We start from the raw sequence: 17,633 nt of genomic DNA on the forward strand, positions 1-17,633 counted from the left end.
ATGTAGAATAAAACCAGGAGAGCTTTCGGTAGAAGATATTTCCTGTGTCAAAAGTTAATGCTTATTCTGATTGATGGGTGCTCCAAACTAAGTTATTTTGACTGTCTTATTCGAAGTCATTTCCAAGACAGGACTGAGAAGTGGAGAAGCTTAGGAGAGTATCGTAAAAATTGTCTGGGTGTTTATGCAAAACTTTCGAATATGTCAGATTTTACTTTAGAGGATTTTAAATACTGTTAACTGACAGTAATGCTATAACTTCTACACCAATTGACTGGATAACTTCATATTCAGCATACTTAAACTTGATTTTATGCATGTGCAGTTCACAAAGTGGCAAATTTGTAGGTTAAATTATTTAACTTTTGCATCACCAATGACACCAACGCTTTCGTGTCTGAGGATTGCCCTGAACCTAGCTGCAACTGCATGCTTTCTTCAGGTCATCGATAGCCTGGGGGTTGAAGGGGATGTTTTTACATACTCAGATATTCAAAATAATCAAAAAGGTAAAAGCCTGAAGGGTTTAAATTAGGTAAAAATGGCTACCGCTCAATGTCAAAACTCGTTCTGTTTAGTCGACCCCCGAATTTGGAGAAAAAAATTAAAATTGCACAAAAGTCAGACCATTCAATTTACAAAATTGCCACTTACTGGAAAGGCAGAACATAAACTGAAGTTAATGAATACCATATATAAAATAATTGGTTCAACAGATGCAGAAGTAATTTGCATGGTTGTGGGTGTCCTTTTTAGGGGGGTCAACCCTGTAGAAGAGACGATTTTCTTTAATCATCAATCCGTAATATATTGTTTGTTATGCATACAAGATTAACATTGACAAATACTTCAAGACTCCTCATTGATCTTAAGAAATGTTGTTGTTTTTTTGGTTACTGACTGATTCACGTTCTATTCACTTTACTCTACATAAGTCACGACAAGAAAAGCAAGGGAGGTAATTTCTTCGGAAGAGGTAATTCTCTCCCCTCAGAACGATTGTTGTAGTTTGTTTGATTTTGTTCCCTTCTAGTAAGTATTATTTAAAATAGATCTTTACATCTTGATGTGAAAGGCGCAGTACCCCTCTCCCACCAGGATGTTAAATTCTAGGTTGTGTCCATGTAAAATCCTGATCCTAGTCAAGATCCGAGTTGGTTTTTCATGCAACAGTGCCTCTTTATGCCACTCAATTAGACATACTTTGCAATCCATAATTGCACGAAACTAAGTACAGGAAATACGTTGTTGTCGTGTTTTTAATATTACATAATGAAATAAAAAATGTCACAACTGGTTTCGTGTTAGGCTTTCTCTCTCTGTCTGAATCTCATAATTACTTCCTTCTGAGGCCTGAAATGTGTTGCAGGCATTGTTCAGCTTACATTTATTGTTACAATTTTTGTGGATATGTTATTAAGTGTATCTGTGTTTCTATCATTCGTTATCAGTGTGGTTAAAAAAAAAAGCACACGTCAAAGTAATTTACCCTTCATCATTATCAAAACATGCAGACAGGTTTCACAGTCTTCAGAGTCGGGTATGTCCCTGACTTTGATATTAAATAAAATGTTTCGTTTTGTTTAGTCGTGAATTTTCACTGGTCTGTGTCGAATGTCTTTGGAATTTACATATGAAAAATAAACTTTGATCGAATTTAAGTCAAGTTTGTATTCCCCACCAGCGAAAAAGGTAGGTCGGTCGTGAGAAATGAGACAGACACGATTTCCCTTTTTAGCCACATTGCAATAGACAAAGGCACCAGTACAAAAACACACAAAGAAATCCAGTGAAAAGTACATTAGAAACCAAAGAACAGAGATAGATGAACACACTTAGTTAAAAAAACCAATGAATGTGTTTATGTTTAGTCGATACAATCGCATGTGAAGTAAACGGTCTTTTTTCTAAATGTGTCTGTCTCAAAAACGTTAATTACAAATCTGTTCAGTTGGAATGGCTGTTAAAAGGTTTGGACGTAACATGCTTTTAATAAGTAGCAATTTCCATCAAATCACGACATGAAAGGGTTTTGAAAGGCTAACTACGGCTTATTCTACTTGCGCTTGGTCATTTTGTCACTCGGGCAAGGTGTCTGTCTCATTTTTTCTCACGACCGCCCTGCAGACAAATCGTCTGCTATAACCGCCATACACAGCAAATTGTCATGATGCAACCAATTTTACACTTCCTATCCGTTGTCAGGCAGATAATCAACTGGCTGACTAAAGAATTTTTCGGCATGTGTTTATTTCAGAGCACGTTATTTACTGTCTAGTAACTCGGGCAAGGTGTCTGTCTCATTTTTTCTCACGACCGCCCTGCAGACAAATCGTCTGCTATAACCGCCATACACAGCAAATTGTCATGATGCAACCAATTTTACACTTCCTATCCGTTGTCAGGCAGATGATCAACTGGCTGACTAAAGAATTTTTCGGCATGTGTTTATTTCAGAGCACGTTATTTACTGTCTAGTCACTCGGGCAAGGTGTCTGTCTCATTTTTTCTCACGACCGTCCTGAAGACAAATCGTCTGCTATGACCGCCATACACAGCAAATTGCCATGATGCGACCAATGTTATACTTCCTATCCGTTGTCAGGCAGATGATCAACTGGCTGACTAAAGAATTTTTCGGCATGTGTTTATTTCAGAGCACGTTATTTACTGTCTGTCTCTGAAAACCTTGAATTCTCACGACCGCCCGGCACTATTGACGGTCATTTCTTACCAAATGTTAAGCAGATTCATTTGTAAAATAACAACATTCAGTGACTGTGTCTGATCAACGCCAGTGTTTTTTTTCAATCCTTGAATGCACTGCATTGTGAATGTTGTGGTCAAGTGAGAGTTTTATAGACATCTCCGTACGTTTTTCAACACTTTGATGACGTCAGACAGCAGATTGAAAACGTTCCAACTTGAAAAGAGAGCCAGTCACGATCATATAATCGTAGGGAATCAATAGTTGCTTTGTTTATTAACTTTCAAGTGCTTTTAAAAGTTTGAATTTTGTCATTGTTATTGTTGCATATGTGCGTGCGTACGTGCGCGCGCGCCTGTCAGTGTGGAAGAGTGTAGGGTAAGTGTATCCAATTCCGACCGACTTCGGGGATACCTAAATCCGACCGATTTTCCAAGTCACTAATGATGAGGTTCACACGTCATCCCAACAGAAAGAATGCCATTCATACAAGGGCCATTCATGAACGGTTGATGACGCGACGTCACGAACCAATCGTTTCGTCACGAGAGTTAATTGCGTCATCTGCACCGCCTTCGCCATACGTTTCTTGCAAAGGGTGAGATAATTTGATGAACAGAGTTGTGTTTCTTTTACATGGATGTTAATAAGTGTTTTTGGAAGAATAATGTTATGGTTCTGACTAAATCTCATTGTACTTTTTAATCGAAAAGGGGAAAATCTTATCGGTCGTGATTAGATACCCAGTTTTTGAGAGAGTATTTAAATCCGACAACAACGCAGATAATACAAAACGCTGCACAAAATCCCAGTAAAACCATTCATTGTTTACGTTTATGACTTGAAAAAAGCATATGAACAAGGAAACATATCAGATGATGTATTATCTAGCTGTGTGTGTGTGTGTGTGTGTGTGTGTGTGCGTGCGGCCGAGCGTTGCGCGCACGTGTTCGTTTGTGTGTGTGTGTGTGTGTGTGTGTGTGTGCGTGCGTGCGTGCGTGCGTGTTCGTTTGTGTGTGTGTAAGCGTGCGCGCGAGCGTTGTGCGCACGTGTTCGTTTGTGTTAGCTTATGTGTGTGTGTGTGTGTGTGTGTGTGTGTGTGTGTGTGTGTGTGTGTGTGTGAGTGTTGATGCGTGAGTGTTGATGCGTGCGTACTTGGAGGGCCCCAAAGGGTTTAAAACCGTGATCGTGATTGGCGTTTTTTGACCTTTCTGTGACCGTGATTGCCGAAATTTCCATTTCTGTGATCGTGATGGGACTTTGCCCGTGATCCGTGATGAAAAAAAAATCAAGTCTCGTGATCGTGATCGTGATTTGTTTTCGTGATCGTGATGGGCATTATTGCAAAGCATTTTATTTTCAACGTACATTTTTCACAGCTGTATCACTCTATGATCCTCTAGTCTATTCGTCAAGGAGCCAACTCCGATTGAAGGGAAGCAACAACACATTCAGAAATATGATTTTGACAGCGATTGCTTCCCTTTAAAAGAACCAATCACACACTGACAAAAAGAGATCCAATCAGAAGGCAAATTGCAAAAGTCTTCCAAACTTCATCCAATGGAAGGGCTTCGTGCAAAAGTTTTGAGTGCATTCAGTCAAATTCGAATTCGAAGATCAAACATGGCGTGCAGCGGTACTGTCATCGAACTTCTGTTATATTTTGTGGATTCAAGCCAGACCAAAGCAGGCGGCGAGAATGCCTTCCTTGGTGGAAAGGTCAGGCTACGGGTCGGTCTTTCCGAAGACGAAATATCAAGGTATGTTGATCTATGTTGCTCTATGACTGTTCTGAATGTAGGCAAAGATCTTGAAATTTGTTCAAGATCTTTGAGTTTGAGTGAGATCATTGACATTGTCGACATTGCCACGTCCGGCTGTCACTCGCTCAGTGTGTCCTCGACTGGCTCGAGATCGAGTCTGCGTGTAGATCTAGCCAAAACCGAAACTAGAAATGTGTTTTTCATCCCAGCAACGTGGACACGCTTGGCATAGATTCTAATTGTCGCTTCTTTGCATTAAGCTTGGATTTATATTAGCGCCTGTAAACTTTAATATCAACAATGGGTTAAATTCAGAAACAATGGCGGGGAGACGTGCCAGTTTGGATCACTTGATCCTCATGTCAAAGACGATCAAAGTCATGTTCGTTGGGGATTTTGTCAGGCATGCTACTTTTCCGGTAATTAACGGAAATTCGATAAAGCCGTTTTCAAAATCCGGTAAAGTCAAATTTTTTCCGGTGAAGTTAAAAAATATCCGCAAAAACGATCCGTGTGAATATCGCGCAACGCGACCAGGCGCCGGTCTCAATGAAGCCAGCGCACAGTAGTGTTGTTTTCACCAGTTTGGAGGTGTGTTGAATGGTGGTGGGGGGAGGCTAAAATGGGATTTTTAACAAGATCACAACACTATTACAGCCCGGAAAATGATGCCCAGAATGCACCAGATTGCACAGATTTTAACCGTTTTTTGACAAAATTTCCGGGGGGGCATGCCCCCGGACCCCCCTAGTTGGCTCGCCTGCTTCGCAGGCTCAGGCTTGTGGCTTCGCCACTGGCACTGCGCGCTTCTTTCAGGTAAAACCATTTTTGGCCTGTAGCATTCCTGTTTGTTTTTCAAGGACATGAAACCAGGCGATGGTGTACCCCCATCACACATTCATGTACTTTAATTTCAATCCACCCAATAGTTGGGGAGAAAATGGGTTTTCAAGATTTTGCTCTGGAAATGTCAAATTGTGCAAGTATATATTCATGTGTGTGAGTGAGGGTGTGTGAGTTGAATGTGTATGAGTTGAATGTGTATGAGTGTAGAGAGAGAGAGAGAGAGAGAGAGAGAGAGAGAGAGAGAGAGAGAGAGAGAGAGAGAGAGAGAGAGAGAGAGAGAGAAAAAAACAATGAAAACAACATTCTTGTTACTGATTACAAATCATGATATGTATTTCTATGTGTGTATGAAAGAGAATTCAAAAAATAATAATAAAAAGTGCAACAGTTCTCACTTTGTGTTGAATAAACAATAGATCCAGAGGAGCGAATTACTGTGTGGTTGTGTTTACTTTGACACGTGCTTTCTGTACATGCAACTTTTACCGTGACCGTGATTTGCCACTGGTGTTCGTGATCGTGAAAAAAAAATCAAGGTAACTGTGATCGTGAAAGCTAAAATTTCCCTTCCCGTGATCGTGATGATACCCCCCCTTTGGGGCCCTCTACTTGCATGTGTGCGTGCGAGAGGGGTTGGGTTTTCTTATGTGTGCAGAGTAGTTGTTGTAGAAAATGCAAGACATTAAGGTTCAGTCTGTAGTGGATATACTGGGACAGCGTCCATGTACTATGCCACAGTTCAGTCTGTAGTGGATATACTGGGACTGCGTCCAGGTACTATGCCACAGTTCAGTCAGTAGTGGATATACTAGGACTGCGTTAAGGTACTCTGCCACAGTCTTTGATGACGTCATTTCCGTTTTTGTGATAGTTGAGGCGGACCTGTTAAGTAATCTTTGATTAAGTCGGGACTTTGATATTGCATTTGAGCCAGGTAGCTTGAAAATAAGTGAATTAGTTCGCTCATTAAAATTGTCATCAAAAACGAATATTTCATTACAGATTCAAACACTACTGCATTGTACTTCTTATCTTCTCCTGATTTAAAATATATATATATACATATGTTATGTTCACTTTAAAAACGCGTTCAGAATTAAAGAAAACAGGTTGAGTTTGCTTCGCGGAGATGAGTGTGATCCGTGACGGTTTTCGGGTATGCCGTTAGCCGAGACTATCTGAATTTAGTCTCGCCGATCGGACAGTTTTTTTTTTTAGTTTATCCTTCAATTTGATGCCTATAGATTGACTACATGTTTTTATATCGCTTTACGCGACTTGTTTTACATTTCGTCAAGTTATGAAATGTATTATAAAATTTGGTACATAACATTCTAAAAATTGCAAATAACAATAACACTTTTGATTACAGATTCAAAAGTTATTGCATTGTATCCTTTGGATTTCCTGGATCCCAATGTATAAACAGATATGTCATGCTTAGTGTGAAAATCTGCTCAAATGAGAAAATTCCCCCTTTTGTTCATATGCTTCGCGGAGGCAACCCGTCTCGGTCTTCTGGTTTCGGCTAGCCAAATCTCACTAGCATTGTTAATGACTCGTCCCTGATTCCAATGTTGATCTTTTAGTTTCAAACCAACTTAATGTTTTATTATCGCTTCACATGACTTGTTCTGTATATTTTTTTTCGCTGTCATGATGTCACCATTTAGAGGGTAGGGTTACATTTTCAGGTATTTATTCCCCAAGAATATGCAAAAAAAATTCCAAACTCGTTTTTTTCTATTGGTCAATGATTCTACTTTTTTTTTTAAAGTGAGAAATGGAGTGCAATTAACATTGTTACTTTTGAAGGTATGCTCATGACGTGCATCACAGCGAAATAGCAGTTCAGAAGAACGGAATTCCCATAATTAGTCCTTATTTGCTGCTTTTTTCACTGAGCTCGGAAATGATATTTTGCTTGCATTGTTATTGCTTAATTTATTAAAGCCTCTGGACAATATTCTTTGAATAAATCGTTACCCAATTCTGTTTACGTCTATCCCTTTGTTTGATAGAGTACTGTAACAAGCTATCACATTATGTCGACAAGAATGCGTCTCCATACAACAAGATTTTGTCTTGATTCCATCCAGGAGGATGTAAGGCTTTAATAAAAACACTATTTCAAAGATCAAGATTGATTTTGTTGAAAAAAAAGGAAGTCTGTGATTGAAGATTGTGAAACCTGCCTGCAGATACAGGTAATAAATATTTGTGATACTTTAAACAAATACAATGTTTGTTTGTTGCGTCTTTTCTTTTTTTTCAGAGCAAACACACATCGTATTTTGTTCAAACGTGTATATTCTGCACTTTCTAATACTCTGCATGGATCTCCAAATCAAGAATAATGAAAAGTCGTCTAATAGCCCTGCAGCACTCACACAAACATGATAGAAGCTTGCATGCATGCACCCAGGCTCGCTGTCTTCGGCTAAAAGAGCTTACCGTTGGATCTTCGCTCAGACAAATGTAGCTGTCTTGTCCACTTGCTCCTGTCGCATAGATCTGCAATGTGCAACATCATCTTTGATTAATAAGTCTGAGGCACAGACAAACACACACGCGTGCACATTTGCGAGAGAATGCACGTCAGTCTATTCAATCAAACAGTATAAAAACATACCACAGACGTGGTGGTGGAAACTGGACATTCGCCGTATAACAAACTTAAGAGATTCATTTGTGTGTGTATGTTTAATCAAAAGTTCATCTTGGGCACATTCAGTCTGTATTGTAACAGGACCCATCCCGTAAAAACTTCGAACAGATCTATTAAATTCTGAAATCCTTGACAAGTTTTTTTTCCAATCATCTGTATCTGACCGAAGTAAAAAAATCAAAATAAATCAGCCAGTACACGCATCTACCCCCTCACACGACAATACATATGTGGCGAAAAAAGGAATCGAGAGGGGGGGGAACAAGGAATAAATTAGATCCAGAAATAATTCCACTTCATCATTCCAAAATTCAAGTGTGAAGTGATCGGATACTGTGGTAAAGATACGTGCTTAGTATCACAACTGAAAATACAAGCCCTAGGGTTTTAAATCAAGGAAACAATTAAAGTTAAGGAAAGATCAACAGAAATGTCGAGAACATGTAAAATATTGTACTTACAATCCGTTTCAGCATGCTCTTCGAATAATAATCTCCCAGTCAGCCTCGTGCTTACGACTTCGACAGGATGTTGCCTCTCACGCTGAGCCAGTACATTATTTTGGAGTGAATTCAAAGGCCAGAGATGCAGTACAAGCACATTAGTTAGATCCAATTCATTTACATTGCTACCTTGCCCAATGTATGGCTATTTCTGTTGGTAACATCACACATGTGGCAAGCAGTGCTTGTTGCCGACTCTGCTGGGACAGGCAGCAGACGATTTTATTTAGGAACCAAATTCTGATTGGTTAAAACATAAAACCGGAACTCAAAGTACCACTTGTTCTTTGGAAGTATCAAATCAAGAACAGATAAGCAGGTAAATCTGAAATGGGTTCAACACTTTTAAAAAATCGTAGTAAATCAGAAAACACAGTAAACGTTGGAAATATCGTCCAGTATCGCTTCTACAGGTCTATACTTGGACAAAACATAAAGCAATTCAGTAAAGCTGACACTTCAAAATGTCTGTTTAGTTACACTTTAAAGGCACAGTACGCCTCCCGTAAACCATCACAGATACTGTCAGGCTTTTACACACAGTATACAAACACCCTTTCGTTTAAACACTCACTGATTGAGAACATCCTAGGTGCCCTACGTAAAGAGCGAGCAATTTTCAAAGAATGTATTTTCGTGGACCCTCTGATCAGCAAATCAGAACTAACTTTTAAAATCTAGATAATAAATTGACAGCTTGTTACACAAACATTCTTAAATCATAAAAGAATTCTTTTTTTTATCAAGACAAGATCAGTACAATTCGAAGTTTTGAAAGTTTGAAAAAAAGAAAAGCCCGGAAACGTGTCACGCAAACCGTCTTTCTCGTAGCAGACGACGGTTCTGCCTAGCGACCGTTCCTCTGAACAGTCAACTGTCATCGTTCTAGTTCGTGTGAATCTCAGCCGTTTGTTGCGTTTAGATTCAGAGGTACACAATAACGTGCTATTGCAGATGAGCTTACAGCGAGTCCCATTGAAATCACAAACTGACGACTACATTCACGGTGTGTCAACTGATTCCGTTCGTCCACCGGATGTTTCCGTTCATCCGCAGGATGTGTCCGTTCATACAGCCCCATTTTCGTCACTTGCTTCGGAAAAAACGTTGTGGTAAGTCGTGTGGGCAGCGCGCTTGTGTGATATTGAAAGAATAAGGTAGCGAAATGGTTGGGCTATGTGTACGATAAGTACCAAAGTGCTAGTGAATCCTAATAATAACACACGCGGGCCAAACGTAGCAAAATTGCCTGATTTTTTTACATTTTCTTGTTTTTCTCGCTCTGTTATCGAATCCGACCCCTGATTTGCACATGATCACCAAAACCATTGCCTGTTACGACATTTCGCTTGAACAGAAGTTTATAGAAACCCATGGCTTGTGTACAATCACTTGTCTTTTGAAAACATACAGATTCCGTTCATACCCCATGTTTCCGTTCGTACAAAAGTGCATGTTTCCCTTCGTACGAAAAGCGTTTCCGTTCATACACATTCGTTAGATCAGAGTGAAACAGGCCCCCACTACAAGTTCTGTGTATTCCAATCGTCTTCAAATAGCACAAAATACGAATGCGTGTGATATTGGACCTATGTGAACCATAAGACGAATTGAATTTGCAAAAAACAGTTTTGTGTCCGTTCGTACTGATTTTGACGGGAAAATGTGTCCGTTCGTACCACTTTCATCAAATTGTTTCCCTTCGTACGCTTTTCATGACGTTTGTGATTTTTGGTAGAAAGCTTGTGCAATTAGCATTTTAATACACCTAATTCGACTTATGTATAACCCATAATGCATGTTGTTCATGAGTGCAACAACACGCGACTGTGCCGACTTTTCTGGTGCAATACCATCCCTGTTTAAAATCTTACTGAAGAGCAAACATTTTGATAAGTGTGTCTTCTTCCAGTTTCCTTACACAATGTCATTTCAAAGATCTAAACTTATGTGAAACCTGTTCAAAATATGCTTTCTGCAAGCTAAACCTAGACATTCAGTCTTTTAGCATTTTCAGATTTTTAATGACCACTTTTTTTTTATCATTTTTTAAGCTTTGAAGCTGAAATGCAATTCATAGTACGGGGTTTGCCTGGCTAAAGTTTTAAAATCAATTTGATAAAAAAAAAATGAGAGTGTGACAGTGCGGCCTCAACTTTTACAAAAATTCGGATATGACGTCATCAAAGACATTTATAAAACAAGTCGCGTAAGGCGAAAATACAACATTTAGTCAAGCTGTCAGAATGAAACTGAAGGCAATGCAATTTTTCAGCAAGACCGTATGCTCGTAGCATCGTCAGTCCACCGCTCATGACAAAGGCAGTGAAATTGACAAGAAGAGCGGGGCAGTAGTAGCGCTGAGAAGGATAGCACGCTTTTCTGTGCCACTCTTCGTTTTAACTTTCTGAGCGTGTTTTTAATCCAAACATATCATATCTATATGTTTTTGGAATCAGGAATAAGATGAAAGTGCTTTTATTTTGATTTCGACAATTTAATTTTGATAATAATTTGTATATTTTTAATTTTCAGAGCTTGTTTTTAATCCAAATATAACATATTTATATGTTTTTAGAATCAGAAAATGATGAGGAATAAGATGAACGTAAATTTGGATCGTTTGATAAAATGTTGGGTTTTTTTTTTACAATTTTCAGATTTTTAATGACCAAAGTCATTAATTAATTTTTAAGCCACCAATCTGAAATGCAATACCGAAGTCCGGCCTTCGTCGAAAATTGCTTGGCCAAACTTTCAATCAATTTGATGGAAAAATGAGGGTGTGACAGTGCCGCCTCAACTTTTACAAAAAGCCGGATATGACGTCATCAAAGGTATTTATCGAAAAAATGAAAAAAACGTTCGGGGATTTCATACCCAGGAACTCTCATGTCAAATTTCATAAAGATCGGTCCAGTAGTTTAGTCTGAATCGCTCTACACACACACACACACACACGCACGCACACACACACGCACATACACCACGACCCTCGTTTCGATTCCCCCTCGATGTTAAAATATTTAGTCAAAACTTGACTAAATATAAAAAGGACTGATAGAGCCTGGATAATGTTTTTTCTTGATTTGTCTAAATTCTGCTCATGATTATCACAGGTGAAGCAAATGGCATGATAGGAGTAAATACAAATGTACACGTTACTTAGTTCAGTCTTAGTTGCAGTGCTGCAAAGCAAGCACAACTGCACAAATCAATCTTCGTTCTTATCAAAACACCCAGAAAGCTCCGTCACTGAACACATTACTGAAAAGGGTACGAAGGGAAACAATTTGATGAAAGTGGTACGAACGGACACATTTTCCCGTCAAAATCAGTACGAACGGACACAAAACTGTTTTTTGCAAATTCAATTCGTCTTATGGTTCACATAGGTCCAATATCACACGCATTCGTATTTTGTGCTATTTGAAGACGATTGGAATACACAGAACTTGTAGTGGGGGCCTGTTTCACTCTGATCTAACGAATGTGTATGAACGGAAACGCTTTTCGTACGAAGGGAAACATGCACTTTTGTACGAACGGAAACATGGGGTATGAACGGAATCTGTATGTTTTCAAAAGACAAGTGATTGTACACAAGCCATGGGTTTCTATAAACTTCTGTTCAAGCGAAATGTCGTAACAGGCAATGGTTTTGGTGATCATGTGCAAATCAGGGGTCGGATTCGATAACAGAGCGAGAAAAACAAGAAAATGTTAAAAAATCAGGCAATTTTGCCACGTTCGGCCCGCGTGTGTTATTATTAGGATTCACTAGCACCTTGGTACTTATCGTACACATAGCCCAACCATTTCGCTACCTTATTCTTTCAATATCACACAAGCGCGCTGCCCACACGACTTACCACAACGTTTTTCCCGAAGCAAGTGACGAAAATGGGGCTGTATGAACGGACACATCCTGCGGATGAACGGAAACATCCGGTGGACGAACGGAATCAGTTGACACACCGTGACATTGTGAATAAAGGAAACCGTGGATCACACGGGATCACACGGGTTCGCAATGGCTCAGGGGTAAGATAAACCACGCAAAAATAAATTCTTTGAAAATTGCTCGCTCTTTACGGAGGGCACATAGGATGTTCAAAAGCGGTGAGTGTGTAAATGAAAGGGTGTGTGTACTGTGTGTAAAAGCCTGACAGTATCTGTGATGGTTTACAGGAGGCTTACTGTGGCTTTAAAATCTATAGCATAGACGAGATGTGGCATATACGGAGGGAAATCAAGGCTAAAAGGCGTGTGGGGAGAGAGGGGAAAGGAAAGGGGAAGGGAGGGGGCCCTTTCCGGGCGGAGTTGGTCGAATCTAGAGTACAGGGACGATGTTGGATACACGAAGGGAGATCAGGGCTAAAAGCGAGTGAGGTAGAGATAAGACAGCGTTAACCATGTTTGCTGTTTGCGCGCGAGAGATCTCTATCAAGCTAATCGAATTGCACATTGGACTAATCAAATATGGAAAATGGTTTCCCCTCAGGCGAGGGATTTCCTCTCCCTGAAAGCGTTTCGTCTCGGCGAACAGGGATTAGCGTTGCAAGGAACGATGAAAACTTGTCCGCCGATACAACGAGTTTACCCACGCAACTTCCATGACCTCTGTTTTACAGGCTGTCGACTCTGGTGGGGGGGGGGGGGGGGGGGGGATATGTTATGGAAGATAATCCGTGTGTGTGTGTGTGTGTGTGTGTGTGTGTGTGTGTGTGTGTGTGTGTGTGTGTGTGTGTGCGCGCGTGTGTGTTTGTGTGTGTCTGTCTGCGTGTGTGTGTGTGTCTGCGTGAATGGATACGACGGAAGTCAATTTCCTTAGCGATACCAAGACATGAAAATAACACAAAAGTATGTGCTTTTATCGCTTCAGCAGACAACGGCATAACTATGTACTTGATTTTATTCCGAAACATATCAACTGCTTCAGAGTCACAGTTAGCAGAATTAAATGATTTTCACGAAACTCTTCAACAGCGCATTCATCACTCGCTTGCGCAGGTAGGCTGGCAGAATGACTAAGACTCGATCAAACTGTGGCACAAAACCACTTTTTTTCTGTTTGAAAACTGATCCGCCAACTTCGACCATTATTTTTAATATTCACTGAGACTCTAAATGTAACCTCTACAAAGTAACATTGACAACAGATAAAGACTTATCAACAGAATAAACAAGTCGCGTAAGGCGAAATTACTACATTTAGTCAAGCTGTGGAACTCACAGAATGAAACTGAACGTAGTCCGCCGCTAGTGCAAAAGGCAGTGAAAGTGACGAGCCTGTTTGGCGCGGTAGTGATTGCGCTGTGCTTCCATAGCACGCTTTACTGTACCTCTCTTCGTTTTTAACTTTCTGAGCGTGTTTTTAATCCAAACATATCATATCTATATGTTTTTGGAATCAGGAACCGACAAGGAATAAGATGAAATAGTTTTTAAAACGATTTCGGAAATTTAATTTTGATCATAATTTTTATATTTTTAATTTTCAGAGCTTGTTTTTAATCCAAATATAACATATGTATATGTTTTTGGAATCAGAAAATGACGAAGAATAAGATGAAATTGTTTTTGGATCGTTTAATAAAAAAATAATTTTAATTACAAGTTTTCGATTTTTAATGACCAAACTCACTCATTAGTTTTTAAGCCACCAAGCTGAAATGCAATACCAAACCCCGGCTTTTGTCGAAGATAGCTTTGCCAAAATTTCAATCAATTTAATTGAAAAATGAGGGTGTGACAGTGCCGCCTCAACATTTACAAAAAGCCGGATATGACGTCATCAAAGGTATTTATCGAAAAAAAGAAAAAATATCCGGGGATATCATACCCAGGAACTCTCATGTCAAATTTCATAAAGATCGGCCCAGTAGTTTAGTCTGAATCGCTCTACACACACACACAGACAGACAGACACACACACACACACACACACACACACACACACACACACACACACACACACATACACCACGACCCTCGTCTCGAACTTTCACGAAAAGCCGGATATGACGTCATCAAAGACATTTATCGAAAAAAATAAAAAAAATATCCGGGGATATCATACCCAGGAACTCTCATGTCAAATTTCATAAAGATCGGTCCAGTAGTTTAGTCTGAATCGCTCTACACACACACACACACACACACACACGCACACACACATACACCACGACCCTCGTCTCGATTCCCCCCTCGATGTTAAAACATTTAGTCATAACTTGACTAAATGTAAAAAGATAATATGTGTGAGCAAGAAGAAGAGGGAGAGACTCACATACACACACACACAAACACAAGCACGCACGTTAAACGTCCTGATGCAAATGATTTCACTAGAATATCATAATTCTAAACTTCCTGAAGCAACAGAGGGATGACAAAAGTCATGCATACTCGAGATCGAGAAACTACACATCCTGAACTCAGGTCAAAAATGAGTTACTTCCCTTCGGGTCTCATTCTATCCCTGACAGGATGCCTTGGTTTTTACATTTGGTCAAGTTTTGACTAAATGTTTTAACATAGAGGGGGAATCGAGACGAGGGTCGTGGTGTATGTGTGTGTGCGTGTGTGTGTGTGTATGTGTGTGTGTGTGTGTGTGTGTGTGTGTGTGTGTGTGTGTCTGTCTGTCTGTCTGTCTGTCTGTCTGTGCGTGTGTGTGTGTAGAGCGATTCAGAGTAAACTACTGGACCGATCTTTATGAAATTTGACATGAAAGTTCCTGGGTATGATATCCCCAGATATTTTTTTTCATTTTTTTGATAAATGTCTTTGATGACGTCATATCCGGCTTTTTGTAAAAGTTGAGGCGGCACTGTCACACCCTCATTTTTCAATCAAATTGATTGAAATTTTGGCAAAGCAATCTTCGACGAAGGCCGGACTTTGGTTTTACATTTCTGCTTGGATGCTTAAAAATTAATTAATGACTTTGGTCATTAAAAATCTGAAAATTGTAATTAAAATTATTTTTTTATAAAATGATCTAAAATTATGTGCATCTTATTCTTCGTCATTTGCTAGTTCCAAAAACATATAAATATGTTATATTCGGATTAAAAATAAGCTCTGAAAATTAAAAATATAAAAATTATGATTAAAATAAAACTTCCGAAATCGATTTAAAAACAATTTCATCTTATTCCTTGTCGGTTCCTAATTCCAAAAACATATAGATATAAGTTTGTATTAAAAACACGCTCAGAAAGTTAAAACGAAGAGAGGTACAGAAAAGCGTGCTATGCAGCACAGCGCAACCACTACCGCGCTAAATAGGCTCGTTAATTTCACTGCCTTTTGCACGAGCGGCGGACTACGGTCATTGTGAAAAAATGCAGTGCGTTCAGTTTCATTCTGTGGGTTCCACAGCTTGACTAAATGTAGTAACTTCGCCTTACGCGACTTGTTCTTCTCTGGAGAGGAAATCGATTTTTTACATATTTAGATCTGTTCGTAATGTGTTATGGATATAAGCAGATTCGCGATCGTCGATAATGATTTTTCATGGTGTTGTGTAATTTTTAAATTACAAAGGAATTGATATGTAAGACAGTTTCAAGCGAGCTATCTTTCGCGGATGTATATACTGTGCAAACAACTCTAAAGTGTCACGTGATAATCAACTTTGGCTTCCAAGCGCGCCGGTGCAGACGATTTTTTCTGTAGCCAGTTGAGATCGAGAGTGATGCAACCATATATCACGGTCTCCTTCCGACAGCAGTCTCAAAATGTCGACTTGTTTTGACGTTAGAACGATGTCTTTGTGAAGAACAGAACGGAGATCACTGTCGAAGTCGGCCAATCTGCAATCATTTTCGTCTCGCGAACACTGATCTCAAATTTAGATCAATGCTCGCGAAAAACATATGGGAGATAACTCTGTATTCTTGTTTTGATAGATTCGCGCAATAATTTAATAGCATGCTGTCAGAGAGAAACTGGCGACGGCGTCTGCAGGAGGAAGACAGTAAAAACACAATAAGAATGTCCAGTTTTCTCCTTACAGATATTATTATTTGGACGTAGCAGACATCCTTTTAGAAAATGGTCAATGAGATTTGAACCTTTTATTTTTTTTTTATTATGGGGAGCTTATATAGCGCGAACCACAACTGTGCTCTCCGCGCTTTACATATTAATTTCTGCCGTTTGAAATGGAATTTTTTACAGACAGACAGACAAACAGACATTTTTTACACACAATATATAACGCATTCACACCGACCAGCAAACTTCAAGCCTATTAGGCGAACATTCACCTTTCACGGCCTATTAACGGCCTTTTGATGCACTGAGAAAAAGAGTTAAACTGCAGCTGGAGGTTTTTTTTCACTGGATGAGGTCCGGAGTGCTCAACACCGTTTTAATTTTCAGTTTATAGAAGAAAGATGAAACGATCACCGAAATAAAAGAGAAGGTGAAAAGAAGAGCACGTACTTTTTTTTGAGAGAGAGGGGGGGGGGGGAGCAGAGTAGAGCCAATATGAAAGTTGGGGATCTTTTGCTCACCTAAGACGGCATGCATGGTTCTTAATTATTTAATTTCCTATCACCGAAACGGGATGGGGGAAGAGGCGACAGGAGTGCAAGAGCTGATCACACACACACACACACACACACACACTCACACACACACAGCCAAACTAACAAATTAACAAGAACTTACAATTGATTTTGTTCTTTATTTTTGTCCTCTTTCTTTGTTGTTTTGTTGTATTGCAGACGAGCTTTACTTTACAATTCAAAAACGTATTAAGCCCCAGACCAAAGAACAACGCCAATACTTGTACCACAAACCAAACAATGTACAAACAAATCATTTGTTCCAGAGTATTTATCATATAGCATGTGTATATGAATAAAAACACTTAACACAATGAGTCATACAGTTGCAGAGATACAGAGAAATAGATTTTTGTTTAGCCACAGGTCTCTCTCCCTCTCACTCACCGACACCCTCTCTGTCTCTCTTTCAATCTCTCTCTCTCTCTCTCTCTCTCTCTCTCTCTCTCTCTCTCTCTCTCTCTCTCTCTCTCTCTCTCCTTCTGCTTTTTCATGAAAGATAGGACTCACACAAACATACAGTAAACCCCTTGGCCTCTTAACCCACACAAACACACCCAAACA

This window comes from Littorina saxatilis, linkage group LG13 (assembly GCF_037325665.1).
Source record: "Littorina saxatilis isolate snail1 linkage group LG13, US_GU_Lsax_2.0, whole genome shotgun sequence".
In the NCBI taxonomy this organism is placed as follows: Eukaryota; Metazoa; Mollusca; class Gastropoda; order Littorinimorpha; family Littorinidae; genus Littorina; species Littorina saxatilis.